General features: G+C 39.6%; 1 protein-coding gene across 7 annotated transcripts in view; it reads left to right on the top strand.

The window, feature by feature from the left end:
* The window catches only part of RASGRP3 (RAS guanyl releasing protein 3), a 129,159-nt gene that overhangs the window by 13,109 nt on the left and 99,692 nt on the right, over positions 1-16,358 (top strand). For 2 of the 7 annotated variants that reach the window (XM_050754965.1, XM_050754964.1), the window contains exon 1: positions 9,004-9,904. The exons of the other annotated variants lie outside the window; for them this stretch is intronic. The gene's annotated coding sequence lies outside the window, so the exon portion shown is untranslated. Of the gene's footprint in view, positions 1-9,003; positions 9,905-16,358 lie in introns of those variants that run through there. 7 annotated transcript variants of the gene reach the window in all.

The following is a 16,358-nucleotide window of genomic DNA, read 5'->3' as shown; positions in this document are numbered from 1 at the left end:
GTGTGATAAAAGTTTTGCAAATAGTGGTGATGATTGCACAACACTGTGAATGTAATTAATACTACTGAATAGTACACATAAAAATGGTCAAAATAGCAAATTTATGCTATATATATTTTATTACAATTTTAAAATTAACTATATAATATAACAAAACCCAGTGAATTGTATGGTATGTGAATTATGTTTCCATAAACCTATTTTAAAGAAATCCTTCCGGGAACCAGATATAATCTTACATATAATAAATGTTTAAGTAATATTTTGTATCATTTGTTGTAATGAGATTCATTAGGACACAAATTTATATGTGGTAGAGATTAGACATGTTTTTCAAATTATACATACCAGATATGTGATTACTCTCTGTTTAGGGCTTTAGGTAGGTTTAGACAAAAGCCAAGTGCTGTGCGAGTGTAAATTGAGACCTTAAACCATGTCTTAATCATTTCTACCTCTCCTAGATTACCAGACATAAGATCAGGTGCATGACACATACCAATTTCCTAATCTTAAATTTGGTGAATGAATGAATGAAAGTATTAACAAAGCATACAGAGTTACTTTGCATACATATGCATACATGTTTTTTCTCAACCAACCTTTCATCATTACAACTGAGACATTATTTTTTCAGACATCTACTTTTAAGACATAATACATTATACTATGTAAAGAGTATAGGGTATTGTGCGGACATCTAGAAAAAAACATGTTTGATGATATATGACAGAATATTTGATGACATTGGAATATTTAAGAATATTTAGGCCAGGCACGGTAGCTCATGCCTGTAATCCCAGCACTTTGGGAGGCCAAGGGGTCGGATCACGGGGTCAGGAGATTGAGACCATTCTGGCCAACATGGTGAAATCCCATCTCTATTAAAAACACAAAAATTAGCCGGGTATAGTAGTGCATGCCTGTAGTCCCAGCTGCTGGGGAGGCTGGGTAGGAGAATGGCTTGCACCCAGGAGGCAAATGTAGCAGTGAGCCGAGATTACACCACTGCACTTCAGCCTGGTATGATATATAGTAAATAGAAAATGCAAACTTTTGTATATTTGCCCATTATGCATTTTAGTAAAGATAAGAAAGATATTTTATTACTTATTTCTGTGTAACAAATCATTCCAAAACTAAGTGCCTTTAAACAACCGTAATCATTTATTACCTTGCATGATTTCTATGGACCAGGAATTCAGGAGAAGGTCAGATTAAGGAGTGTCATTTGTGAAGTTGCAGTCAGATGTCACTTGGGACTAGAGTCTTCGGAAGACTCAATCAGGACTAGAGATTTACTTTTCTTTTCATTCTTTATTTCCAGCCCCCAAACTTTATTAAGATATTGACATACTAAAATTGTATATATTTATGATGTAAAACATGATGTTTTAATATATGTACACATTTCAAAAGGATCAAATCAGCTATTTAACATACTTATCACCTCATATACCAATTATTATTTTTGTGGTGAGAACATTTAAGATATATCCTGTTAGCAATTTTCAAGTATACAATACAATATTATTAACTATAGTCACCATGCTGTACAACAGAACTCATACATCTTGTCAAACTGAAATTTTGTACCCTTTGATCAAAATCTCCTCATTCTTAGCCCTTCCCAGTCCCTTGCAACCCTCATTCTACTCGCTGTCTCTGAGTTCAACTTTTTAAGATTCCACATAAAAATGAGATCCTGCAGAACTTGTCTTTCTGTGTCTGGCTTATTTCACTTAGCGTAATATTCTCCAAGTTTATCCATGTTGTTGCAAATTACAGAATTTTCTTATTCTTTAAGACTAAATAGCATTCCATTGTATATACCACATTTTCTTTATCCATTCATCTGTCAATGGATGCTTAGGTTGATTCCACATCTTGGCTATTGTAAATAATGCCACAGTGAACATGGGGTGTAGGTATCTCTTTGACATGCTGATTTCATTTTCTTTGGATAAATACTCAGAAGTGGGATTGCTGAAGTATATGATAGTTCTATTTAAATTTTTTTTTCTTTGTAAGACGGAGTCTTGCTCTGTCGCCCAGGCTGGAGTGTAGTGGTACAATCTCAGCTCACTGCAACCTCCGCCTCCTGGGTTCAAGCAATTCTCCTGTCTCAGCCTCCTGAGTAGCTGGGATTATAGGTGCAAACCACCCCCACTCCCAGCTAATTTTTGTATTTTTAGTAGAGATGGCGTTTTGCCATGTTGGCCAGCTGGTCTCCAACTTCTGACCTCAGGTAGTCCACCCACCTTGGCCTCCCAAAGTGCTGGGATTACAGGTGTGAACCACCTCGCCTGCCCTATTTTTAACTTTTTGAGGAACCTCCATATTGTTTTCCTTAATGACGGTACTAATTAGATTCCCACCAACAGTGTGTAAGGATTTCCTTTTTGATTGGTATGTGAGGTGATAAGTATGTTAAATAGCTGATTTCTTTTTTGCTGCATCTTCACCAACACTTGTTCTCTTTTGTCTTTTTTGATAATACCCATTCTAACAGGTGTGAGGTGATACTTCCTTGTAGTTTGAGTTTGCGTTTCCCTGGTGATTAGTGCTGTTGAGCATTTTTTTTTTTTTTTACGGAGTCTCGCTGTGTCACCCAGGCTGGAGTGCAGTGGTGCCATCTCAGCTCATTGCAAGCTCCGCCTCCCAGGTTCACACCATTCTCTCACCTCAGCCTCCCAAGTAGCTGGGACTACAGGTGCTTGCCACCATGCCTGGCTAATTTTGTTTTTGTAATTTTAGTAGAGATGGGGTTTCACCGTGTTAGTCAGAAGGTCTCGATCTCCTGACGTCGTGATCTGCCCATGATCAGCCTCCCAAAGGTCTGGGATTACAAGTGTGAGCCACTGCGCCCGGCTGAGCATTTTTTCATATACCTATTGGCCATTTGTATTTCTTCTTTTGAGAAATATTGATTCAAGTCCTTTACCCATTTTAAAAACTTGAATTATTTGTTTTATTGCTATTGAATTGCTTTGAGTTTCTTACATATTTTGGATATTGGTCCCTTATCAGATATAATATATAGTTTGCAAATATTTTCTCCCATTCCATAGGCTGGCTCTACATTCCGTTGATTATTTACGTTGCTGTGCAGAAGCATTTTTGTTTGATGCAATCTTGGAGTCATATCCAAGAAGTCATCGCCCAGACCAATGTCAAGATTTTTCCCTATGTTTTCTTGTAGTAGTTTATTATAGTTTCAGGTATTAAGTTTAAGTTTTTAATCTATTTTGAGTTTACATTTTAATCTATTTTGAGTTCCTTTTTGTATGTGACATAAGGGTTCGATTTCATTTACTGCTGCTTTCAAAGTTTTTTCTTTGTCTTTTGAGAATTTGATTGTAATGTGTCTTGGTGAAGATCTCTCTATATTTAATCTGCTTGGGGCTATTTGGGCTTCATGGATCTGGATGCTCATTTGCCTCTCCAGATTTGGGAAGTTTCTTATCATTATTTCTTTACATAAGCATTCTTCTGTTTTTCTTTCTTTGCTACTTTTGTGAATCCCCTAATGTATGTATTGGATTGCTTGATGTTGTCTCATATATCGTATTGGCTTTTTTCATTCTTACTTATTCTTTGTTGTTGTTGTTTCTCTGGCTGAATATTACAAATGATCTGTCTTTGAGCTCACTGATTCTTTTTTCTGTTTGATTGAGGCTACTGTTGAAGCTCTCTATGGAATTTTCAGTTCCATTACTATGTTGCTTAGATCCAGAATTTCTGCCTTGTTCTTTTTTATGGTTTCTATACCCTCATTGAATCCCCTATTTTGCTTTCATATTGTTTTCATGATTTGATTTAGTTAGAGCTCACTGAGCTCTAAGATGATTATTTTGAATTCTTTGACAGGTATTTCATAGACCTCCATTTCTTTAGGGTCAGTTACTTAATTTTGTTGTTTGGTGGTATTGTTTCCCCTATTATTCACTATCTTTGTGGCTATATGTTGATGTCTATGCATATGAAGAAGTAAGCACCTGTTCTACTTTTTACATATTGGCTTTGGAAAGCCCTCACCAGTCAGTACCCAGAGATTCTGGGTGGGTTGTTAGGTGGAATCTGAGGGCAGGCTTGCTCCTGTATTCTCAGGCAAGTTGCCTTGGTGCCTGAGTCAGCAGGCAGGAAGGCCTGGAGCTTGGATTTCCTGGGGTGGGCCTGGATTCTGGGTTCATGGGAATGAATCTGGATCCTGTGTTTGCAGGGGCTGGCCTGAAGTCTGGGTTCATGGGGGCCAACCTGTCCCTAAGATGGGCCTTGAGCCTGATCACAGAGGCCCACTTTGTGCTAGGATGGGTCTGGAGCCTGAGTCCACACAAGGGCTAGCGTGGTTACTGGGACTTGCCTGAAGCCTGTGTCCACAGGGGTTGGCCTAGTGGTTGAGCTGCTGTGGCAGACATGGCTCTGGAGTGGGTGTAGAGCCTAGGGCTGTTGAATTGGTGTGGTGCTTGAATGGAGTTGAAACCTGATGCTGTAGAGGCCTGCTTGCAGCTTGGGGTCATAGGGGCTGGCCCAGCATTAGGGTAGCCCTGGATGCTCTTATCCACAGGTGCTAGCCCAGACCCTGGGATCATGAGGGCTGCTCTGGCACTGGATTTTACTAAACTGGGCCCGATGCTGGGGTCCACAGCAAAGTAAGGTGTTCAGTTCACTCTCCTTCCCCCACAGGGGGAGTATCTTTCTCTGTGCTGTGCACCCCTTGGGGGAGGGGTGATATGAGTAATATGAAACTCTTTCTCATCCTCTTCAATGTGCTTTTTCTTATTTCTGTACTACACCCTAACTATGTAATCTCTCACTGGGATTCTTTAGTTCTTGAGAGGGTACATTCATGCATGGATAGTTGTTCAAATTGGTGTGTCTGCAAGGGGATAGGTGCTGGAAAATACTATTCCACCATCTTGCTGAGGTCTGCTTTTGAGGTGGCTTACTTACATGGCTGGCAGGTTGGTGCTGGTTGTTAGCTAAGGACTTCGGTTCCTTTCTTTGTGGACTTCTCCATGGGGCTTACTGAATGCTCTCATAAGGTGGCATCTGACTGGCTTCTTTCAGAGTGAGAGATTCAAGAAACCAAGATGAAAGATGCAAGGCTTTTTATGACCTTGCCTTGGAAGTCATACATCGTCACTTTTCATGTATCCTATTGGTCACACAGGGTCAGTCCTGATTCATCATGAGCAAGGACTACATGAGGATATGTAAGGATCTTGGGAGTCCATCTGCAGATTACCACACGTATATGCCAAAATAATTTTATAGAAGATGTAATTAAAATTGATCTTATTTTTCTTCTTTGTACTTTTCTATACTTATAAGTTTTTTTATGATAAACATATATGATTTTTGAAATTACACACATACAAATCAATAAGGTGGGGGTTTTTTTGGCTTAAACAAGAGAAATTTACTTATGTTTCACTATCCTGGAGGCTGAAGCTCAAGATCAAGGTGTCAGCCAGTTTGGTTTCTCTTAAAGTTGTCTCTGTGGATTGAGATGGCTATGTTTTTAACTGTCTTCTTCTTCTTTTAAGTAAAAGTTATTATTTTAAAAGCCATACATAGTCCAGAGATGAGTGAGTCAATTCTTGTTACTTTGATATAACACTGATGTCAAGTTCAAGATCAAGGTGTCAGCAGGTTTGGTTTCTCTTGAAGTTGTATCTGTGGATTAAGATGGCTGTGTTTTTCACTGTCTTCTTCTACTTTTTAAGTAAAGTTATTTTTTAAAAAGCCATACATAGTCCTGAGAGGAGTGAGTGAATTCCTGTTACTTTGATATGACATCGATGCATCTATGCTTTTCTCTGTTTGATGTAACCCTGTAACTAAGGAAAGGAGAATTTGTATGGGAGGAGGGATGGTTTTAAATACAGAGCATAAGACTTGAAAGATGTGGCCAAGGGGCCGGGCGCGGTGGCTCAAGCCTGTAATCCCAGCACTTTGGGAGGCCGAGGTGGGCGGATCACAAGGTCAAGAGATCGAGACCACAGTGAAACCCCGTCTCTACTAAAAATACAAAAAATTAGCCAGGCGCGGTGGCGGGCGCCTGTAGTCCCAGCTACTCAGGAGGCTGAGGCAGGAGAATGGCGGGAACCCGGGAGGCGGAGCTTGCAGTGAGCCGAGATCGCGCCACTGCACTCCAGCCTGGGCAACAGTGTGAGACTCTGTCTCAAAAAAAAAAAAAAAAAAAAAAAAAAAAAAAAAAGAAAGATGTGGCCAAGGTAGAGTCTCGGGTAGACATGGCAGTATTTGGGCCCCAAGAGCCAGAGACATCAAAATGGATTAAGAATATTATAAAAAGCAATGAGTGTGTTATAAAGATTCTGAGCTTCCAGCTGAAGACGGGCTTAACACACACATTATCTACCTTTGTTTCCCTTTGAAACCCCATTAAGATGAGATCAAAGGATTTTTGCACAAGTGGGAGATCACCCATCTCTCATCATAGCAGAAGGCTGGAAGTTTATTCTCTCAACAGGGTAAAATATAGGGTTTTTAGGCTGGGGGCCCCTGGTCTGTGGACCATGCCCACCTAAAGGCATATTACACTTGAACTGGAATATTAACTGAAAAGTTCTCCCTCTCAGCTATAGAGAAGGCAGAAAATATAACTGCTGATAGGTTGTAAGTTTTATACCTTGTATCTTGGCCACAGAAAAAGGATTTTCTGGTTCTGTGTCCTAAAAATTTGGGGAAGGGAGTCATTTGGTTAGGGAATCATCCACCTCAATCACATACTTACTCCTGGAATACTCAAATGTGGTCAAAAAAAGAGAGGGACTATGATTGGCTCAGTTTGAGTCACATGCTCATCTGGGCCAAGGTATGTGGGGCAGATGGGGTGGTTGAAGGTGGTGATGGAGGAGAGTGGGAATGTGAGGAAGACAATGGCATAGATGTCAACTATAGCTTCTCACCCTCTTCTATAGGAGATGATGTCATGTAGGCAAAGGTCCGTGAAAGCTTAAAACAGTCTTATGAATGTAAGAAAAAAGTCCACTTTACCATACATTATGGTTTTTCAAAGAAGATTTTTCTATATTATTTCAATTCTTCTTAAGAAATTCATGAAACAAACATTGCCATTCTCATCTTGTTGCTTGATCATTGAGGTGAACTCGTAATGGTAATGTTCTGGACTCAATCACTGTCCCTTGAGTGGATTAAGTCAGGGCTGGATAAGAAGCTATATCTTTTGATTCTTAGTCCTGTCAATTTTTATTTTATCATCCCAGTGATCAGTATGGGATCCCAAATTCGTAGATAATTGGGCTGGGAATGATATCTGGAGAGATGCTGCTTACAGGCAATGAACTGCATTAATGTCCATAGTTTCCTAGTATCTCACCCACAATTCCCTCAACATCAGTCCCAACACATGTAAAATCGATAGAGACTGGGAAAGTGCCGCCAAATGCAGACCGCCTGAGGAGTTATGTGTCCTACTTTTGGAATAAGACTGAAGGATTAACTTCTGGGAAGGACTTTCCATCTGTTTTCCTTGATAAGATTGATTAAAACCATCTAACCAAGTTTTGCAGACTGTATGAAAGAACCAATGAATTGTATCATCTGGCCTGGTTTTGTTCAAATTCCTTAGAGGAGCTCTAGCTCCACTATTCAGGAAAGCAGTCTTCACCATGACACCTCCTGGGGGGAAGAGCAGCTAGGAGGTCCCAGAGGTTAGCCCCACCCTGCCCCGAGTGTCTCATTTTAGGTAGCAAGCGGTACATCATTTTCAATAAACCAGCTGGATATCAGTTAGACCATTTCACATGCATTTAATTTACCCTTTTGCTGAAATTGTGGCATGGAAACATTATTTTTCTTTGCCAGTTCTCTTTTGTCTTCTTTCCATTTCTCCCACCCTCTCCTCTTCCCACCAAAGTTACTTTCCTTTGTTATTTTTGGTATAAAGAACTTTCCTTCAATTAATTTCAAGGCTTCAGAAAAGCAGTTAAAAGAAGTTGAGTTGGGGAGAGGTATCTGATCCTCTTACTACACACATATAGCCCTACACCTGTGGAATCAAACTGAGTAAAAATGGATCTATCTTTTTGTTTGTTATGTAATGATAGTCTTTACATTTTAATGGCGAGTTTAGACCATCGACACTGTGATGATTGAGATATTAATGTTATTTTTTATTTTCAATTAATCATTCTCTCTCTCCTGACTTCTTTTGGATATTTCAAATTTTCTTTATTCCAATTTTCCCCTCGATTGGTTTGAAAGTTACATAATCTATATCTTTTTCAGTCTTCAGTCTTCTGAATAACATAAAGACCTTAGGAACTTTAAATTCAGATCTCAGTCTTCCATCTTACTCCTGTTGAAAATTTTAGTTGCACTCTGTTTGTTTTAAACAGGTTTGTTAAGGTATAATTGATACATGATAATCCACACATATTTAAAGTATACAGTTTGAGGTCTTGACATATTTATATATCCATGAGATAATCACCACAATTTTTTAAAAACTTATTTTTCTAAAAATAATTTATCCAGTTCACACACAGGCATAACTGGTTGCATGTTACCAAGGTCTGCTAGTTTTATGTAAGCTTGTTTTACTTAAAGAGTTCTGTAGCTTCCGCACAAAAGTAACTATGATAATCACCATTCATCAAAGTGTACTAGGCATTGTGCAAAGTGCTTTCTTTCTTTTTTGAGATTGAGTCTGGCTTTGTCGCCCAGGCTGAAGTGCAGTGCCCTATCTTGGCTCACTGCAGCCTCTGCCTCCCGGGTTCAAGCGATTCTTGTGCCTCAGCCTCCCGAGTAGCTGAGATTACAGGTGTGGATAGACATGGGGTTTCCCTATGTTGGCCAGGCTGGTCTCAAACTCCTGACCTCAAGTGTTCCACCTGCCTCAGCCTCCCAAAGTACTGGGATTACAGGTGTGAGCCACCATGCCCGACCGCTAAGTGCTTTCTTCACACTAATTTCCATTGTTTTCTTTATTGTTTTTAATTTTTAATTATAGAAGCAATCCAAGTTTGTTATAAATGAATATACTCAACTAAAATTAGTCATATTTTTTGAAAAAGACCTGGAACCCTCATTTTTTCTTCAGAGTGGATATATGTTTATGGTTTGTTGTCACGCAGATATTTTATGTGCATTTGAAAACACGCTTTATTGTACTAAAAATGAGGCTAAATGCGTAGTGTTTTTTTTTTTCAGCCCATTTTTAAAACTTACTGCATCAAGACCATCTTTCCATTTCATCCTTTTCATGGCTACATGATGTATACAGCTTTGAATGAATGCATTAAGATTGTTTTGATGAATCGCCTCTTTTTTTTAGGTTCCTTCCTTCCTTTTTTTTTTTTTTTGCTATTACAAATGTCATGTCATTTTTATAAGATGAAATCCTGATGTGGAATGCATTATTTCCAACCTTCACTGCCACCCTTTGAGTTGGGCATTATCATTTCCTTTTCACAAATGAGGAATTTTATTCTTAAAGGCTTAAGTGACTTACTTGGCTCTTAAGTGATTGATTGGGGAACGAGAATCCTGGTTTCCTGTTCCTAGTGGGCAGCATTCTTACGCCTCACCACACTACCTCTCCTACTAGTTTAGAAAATGCTTTTAAAAAGTTTCTAAGTGTATTTATAGTGAAATTGTCAGGAGGATTACTGGGAATTTTCAGCAAATAGTAGCCTATGGAATTAGAATGGAGGGGACATATTTCAGGCAATTTATATTTTCACCTGGCCCTTCAACTGAAGACTCTAATGTGAGCGCTGAGGAGCTATTTATAGCAGGTGACTTTTGAGCACCCTGGGGAGGTTGTGAAATAGCTGTCTATCACAGGCAGCTAGGAACTGCTTGCCTACCTTTTTTGTTGTTCTGAAAGAAAGGATACAGACCATCTGGACCAGTAAGTTGGGTCCAAAATCGGACTTACGTTTATTTTACTTAATAAATGTGTTCTTGAATCATATGAGTTGAATTTTGGTTGGTTGAATGCCATTTTTAGTGCACCAGGGGTGCACACATTTCTTGTAATACTTTAATGAGTAGCTTTCTAAAACAAAGAATGCTTTGGCAATGTGAATAATTTTCCCTTAATTTATATTGAATATAATTTATTATTTTTTCTGTGCAGCAGGGAACCTTGTGCTCAATTGTTTGTGTTTTAGAATGTGTTGGCTGGTGTAGCCATATCAGTTAACAGTAACATGGAATATATATGCTATTAAAAATATAGACAGATATATTTCAACCTCTCACTACAAAGCCCCAAATCAAACTATGTGGTGAAGCCATGTAATTCAGAAGAGGTGGGTATAGATACAATTCCATGCCAGGAGGAGTGTAGCTGTAGACACGGGGTGCCCCTTGCCCCTGTTTAGATAGTGGACCCTATTCCTGCCTCAGATGGTATGTGGAAGAGCTGGCTCTTCAGTTTCCAAGGCCACAGTGCAGAAAATAAGGTAGAAACAGTGAGAAGGTGACTGACCCTTTTTCCACCAGCACCACTGCATGCTGTGAAAGTACAATAAAATGTTTTCAGTCCAACCTTAACATTTTTGTCCTTAATAGCACATCAGTTCACATTTGCTCATTACAAAATATTGCTTTTACCCAATCAGCAATTGATTCCATGGCTTCAGTGATCTTTAGAGTTCATCGAAATTGTGGTATGTGCAGATAATAAAGACTAACACCTGGCAAATAGACGCTAACTTTTAACTGTAATGAATTTTAATCAGTTGGATTTAAGATACTTTTTTTTTTTTAAATTATGATTCTACATGAAAAACAAAGCTAACATTTTTAACATAAATGATTTCATAAATGTGCCTGGTGGGATATAATGTTGAAATGAATTTTTAGAGCCTCTCATATTATAATCTTGATCCTCAAAGTGGACATTTCTCAGACTTTTTTTTCTTTTTTTTTGAAAAGGAGTCTTGCTCTGTCACTCTGTCGCCCAGGCTGGAGTGCAGTGTGATCTCGGCTCACTGCAAGCTCTGCCTCCCATGTTCACACCATTCTCCTGCCCCAGCCTCCCGAGTAGCTGGGACCACAGGCGCCTGCCACCACGCCTGGCTAATTTTTTGTATTTTTAGTAGAGATGGGGTTTTACTGTGTTAGCCAGGATGGTCTCGATCTCCTGACCTCGTGATCCCACCACCTCGGCCTCCCAAAGTGCTGGGATTACAGACGTGAGCCACTGCGCCCGGCCGAGACCTTTTAAATCTATAACTTTGCATTGCTTTTAGTTCATTTTTGGAAAAATAACTGGAAATATAGAGCATTAAAGGTAAACAAAGCCAGACACTAATTAAAGTGGTAAGGACATTTTAATCAGTTATAACTATTATACTAGGGAAAACAGTCCAGTGTGAACTGAGCTTAACTTTGATTTGTACAGAAGTGACTGGGCATTTTTAAGGGAGAATAAGGGAGTGGGGAGGGGACAAGGAGGGCCTCAGTAAAGTCAGGAAAGTGAAAAATTACAAAGGGTTGGTCAGTGTAAATGCAATAAAGCCAGCTGTGTCTGCTAGCTGAAGATGCTGAAGTTAGGATTCTGTCTTTCCAGAGAGACTGGGGGACAGAGGCCTTATCCTCTGGTGTTGACTGGAACAAGCAATAAAATTTTTTGGCAGCCTTGAGTTCTCTCCAAACTCCATATGAGAGTTTGTTCAAGTCTTTATAGGCCAGGATTGAGGCCTAGTTGAGAAGAGAGCTCAGGGGAGCCTGGCTAGAGTTTGGTCAAGGAAAGAATCTTTGTCAATTGTAAATGAATAACTTTGCAATCCCAATACTCCCAATCTTGGAACTTTATACAATGGAAATAAAAGCACTAGCAACTAAAAATACATGTACCAGGATGCTTAGTGCAACACTGCTCATAGAAGCAAAAACTGGGAACATTTTAAATATTCAGATAATGAATAAACTATCATATAACTATACTGTGGAGTAGAATGCAACTATTAAAAAGAATAAATCAAGTCTGTATGATTGACTTTGGAGCCAATATAAATGACCATGATACATTATTAAGGGAAAAATCAATTTACAGAGTAATGGGGTTTTGAAAGTTGTATTTGAAAATGGAACCCCATACATATATATATAGGAGATACCCTTTTCTATCCCATATTGCATTTTGGTACAGGATAGAGAAAGATGTGTGTTATCTCAGTGAAATGAGAATGGATAGGAAAGAGGGTTATTACATTTTTCTTTATGTATATGTCTGTACTCTTCAACTTGCTACAGTGGGCATGTATTGTTTTTTAGATTTTTTTTTTTTTTTTTTTTTTTTTTGAGACAGAGTCTTGCCCTGTCACCCAGGCTGCAGTGCAATGGCATGATCTCAGCTCACTGCAACCTTCACCTCCCATGTTCAAGCAATTCTCCTGCCTCAGCCTCCTGAGTAGCTGGGACTACAGGCACACGCCGCCATGCCCGGCTAATGTTTTTGTATTTTAATAGAGATAGGATTTCACCTTGTTGCCTAGGCTGGTCTTGAATCCCTGAGCTCAGGCAATCCGCCTGCCTCAGCCTCCCAAAGTGCTAGGATTACAGGTGTGAGACACCACACCCAGCCAGATTTAAATATAACATGAAACACACACACAGGAGTCCTGCTTGTCAATAAAGACAAGCAAGGAAACAAAACTATCCTTCAATGTGATAATGTGAGTATTCTGGCCATTAGTATGTAAGTCTAAAAGGATTTACAGGAATTCAAATCCCTATCAAACTTCACTGCTTAGGTTGATAGTTTTCAAGTGTTGCAATCCGTGCTCCTCTGCATTGATTTCTCACTGCCATGTGTTTATTTCCACCAACCAAGAAGCTTTATTGAGCTTTATACTGCTGATGGTCTAGATTAGGGAATCAAGACCCACCCCTCACTTCCAATCCCCTGCCTCTCGATTTGAGAAGTTTTACCCCAGCCTAAACTGATCTATTACTTTTTATTAACGAGACTGGCAATCACAAATATGAGCTTTGAGAAGACTCATTTTTTAACTAAAATGTTAGGGAAAACTGGAAATTTCCCTACCACTATTTTATTTTATTATTTTATTTTATTTATTTTTTGAGACAGAGTCTTGCTCTGTCACCCAGGCTGGAATACAGTGGCATGATCTCGTCTTACTGCAACCTCCACATCTTGGGTTCAAGTGATTCTCCTGCCTCAGCCTCCTGAGTAGCTGGAATTGCAGGTGCCCGCCGTCATATTTGGCTGATTTTTGTATTTTTAGTAGAGGCGGGAGTTTCACCATGTTGGCCAGGCTGGTCTTGAACTCCCAAGCTCAAATGATCCACCTGCCTTGGCCTCCCAAAGTGCTGGGATTACAGGCGTGAGCCACTGTGTCTGGCTCCTACCACTTTTTAAAATGTGTTTCTGAAAGTGCGTTCTTAGTTTATGTCTTGTGATCTACAAATAAGAAATCCTGTAGCAATAATGTTAGATCCTCATTCCTTGGCAGATTCTTACTCTGCTATGGATTTCCAGGAAGTCACAAGAATATTTTATCCAAAGATTTTCTACACACAAAGTTATAAGTAATACCGAGACTGCAGCCAAAAGATTGAGCAAATACAGTATAAGTAAATCATGGTGCTATTTAAGAAATGTATGACAAAGGGAGTGATACTTCAGAAAAAGACATGGAATAATGGAAATGAGGTTAAAAGCCCAGGCCTCACGGGGTTATAACCAAGAGGCTGTGATGGTTGAATTAAAACTTGAGCAAGGGGTTTGGCACTAAGGCTGGAAAATAGGACTTGTAGTTAGCTAGCTGGGTTTGGATAATCTGGTAATTAAAGTGAAGAGCAAAAGCGATTAGCTGGAACATTGACATTGTTTCAAATTATGCACAACGTTGAGCAGATGGATTTGGTATCAAATTAACATGGCTATTTTATAATTACAGCCATGATGTAAAAATTCATTCATTTGGAAAGAGGAAAAAAAAAAAAAGAAAGGAAGAAAGAAAGTGAGCATCATTCTCCAGCCATTCTCCAGCCAGTGCTAGTGGACTGCCATGTGAACCCAGAACAGCTTAGTGGACTCAAAAGGAGGCCTGTGTTGATTGTTGATTTAGAGTGAGGCTGTGATGCAAAGATGAGCAGAAGAGGCAGAAGAAGCCTTGAGTTTGCATTTGAGAACTAGAGGATGTACAGGTTTATTTCCTTTTTCCTTCTTTCTTTTCTTTTCTTTTTTTTTTTTTTTTTTTTTTTTTTTGACAGTCTTGCTCTGTGGTCCAGGCTAGAGCGCAGTGGTGTGATCGGCTCACTGCAACCTACACCTCCCAGGTTCAAGCAATTCTCCTGCCTCAGCCTCCCAAGTAGCTGGAATTACATGTGCCCGCCACCACAGCCTGGCTAATTTTTGTATTTTTAGTAGAGACATGATTCGACCATATTGGTCAGGCTGGTCTCAAACTCCTGACCTTGGGGGATTCACCTGCCTCGGCCCCCCAAAGTGCTGGGATTATGCCCGGCCGGATGTAGAGTTTCTAATTGCACTTTTCCTGTGGTTCTTATGAAGATCAAATTGCACTCCCCACCTCATGCATTAAGCTGTCACACATTTCAAGGAAAAGAATTTAAATATTTACGTTGTGTCATTTATCCCTGAATCAGCTTTGTATTTCTGCTTTGAAATAGCAACTATGCTGATGCTTGAATAGAAAGGAAGTCATAAATCTGAAAATTCTCCTTATAGTATTCTCTGCACACTAAAATGATTCTCAGAAAAATGCAGAGGTTGCCTCAGGATTTTTATTTATTTATTTATTTTACTATAAGAAACTCTTTTCAAGAATGAAAAGAATTCCAGAATCAACAGTGGCATTTCAGAAGATCTAGATTCAGACTACCTTTACCACTCATCTGCAGTTTATAGGAGTGAGAGCCTCAAAAATGAATGAAAGTAGCTGTCAAATCAAGGTTTTGAAATAAAAATAATTGGGGGAGCAAGTTTTATGTGAGTCATTATGCTAAACAAGGTGTTTTGTGGCATGAACGCTAAATTTTCCTTCTCAGGTTTTACTGAATCCAGCTTCAGCTAGAAATCTAGGCTAGTTTATAGAAGATAATTAGATGGACAGAAAATGTTAAGAGAAAAACACTGCCATAAAGGTAAATTTAAGTGAATTATAATAAAGAAATGCGATTATGCTAAAGCTAGTAAGTTTTAAAAAGTAAATGAAGTTTAATAGAAGGAAAGAAAAGAGAAGAGCTAAAAGACAGGGAAAAGAAAGAGAACTGAAAGGGGAAGATGATTGTTAATCTGGACCAATTTGTCTGGAAATTTGGGAGTTTCTCCAGGATGCTGAAGACAGGGGGGCCCACAGAGGCTGGGGTGTAGAGGTGCCTCCTGCAGTCCTCCTCTGGTAGAGACCGTCTGCTCCTCCATTCTTTTTTTTTTTTTCTTTTTTTTTTTTTGAGACAGAGTCTCGCATTATCGCCCGGGCTGGACTACAATGGCACAATCTCGGCTCACTGCAACCTCTGCCTTCTGGGTTCAAGCAATTCTCCTGCCTCAGCCTCCCGAGCAAGCTGGGATTACAGGTGCCTGCCACCACACCCAGCTAATTTTTTGTATTTTTAGTAAATACAGGGTTTTACCATGTTGGCCAGGCTGGTCTCGAACTCCTGACCTCATGATCCGCCTGCCTCGGCCTCCCAAACTGCTGGGATTATAGGCATGAGCCACCGCGCCCAGCCCTTTCGTTCTTTTTATTTGTACATGTGCATACCTCATTTTACTGTGCTGTGTTCTATTACACTTCATAGATACTATGTTTTTTTACAAATTGAAAGTTTACGGCAACCCTACATCAAGCAAGTCTATTAGGGCCATTTTTCCATTAGCATGTGTTTACTTCATTTCTTTTGTCACATTTTAGTAATTCTTGCAATATTCAAACTTTTAAATTATTACTATTATTATTATTATTAGATGAAGTTTTGCTCTGTCGTCCAGGCTGGAGTGCAGTGGTGCTATCTTGGCTCACTGCAACCCCCGCCTCCTGGGTTCAAGCAGTTCTCCTGTCTCAGACTCCCAAGTAGCTGGGATTACAGGGACATGCCACCACACCTGGCTAATTTTTTGTATTTTAGTAGAGTTGGGGTTTCACCATGTTGCCCAGGCTGGTCTTGAACTCCTGAGCTCAGGCAATCTACCTGCCTCAGCCTCCCAAAGCACTGGGATTACAGATGTGAGCTACCGTGCCTGACCTTAAATTATTATTATATTTTATCTCTATTTTGGTGATCTGTGATCAGGGTCTTGCTCTGTTGCCCAGGCTGGAGTGCAGTGGCCAATCACAGCTCACAGCAGCCTTGACTTCCCCTGC

Source organism: Macaca thibetana, chromosome 13 (genome assembly GCF_024542745.1).
Source record: "Macaca thibetana thibetana isolate TM-01 chromosome 13, ASM2454274v1, whole genome shotgun sequence".
In the NCBI taxonomy this organism is placed as follows: Eukaryota; Metazoa; Chordata; class Mammalia; order Primates; family Cercopithecidae; genus Macaca; species Macaca thibetana.
The sequence above is the reverse complement of the archived record's forward strand: the minus strand, read 5'-3'. Positions and strand labels throughout refer to the sequence as shown.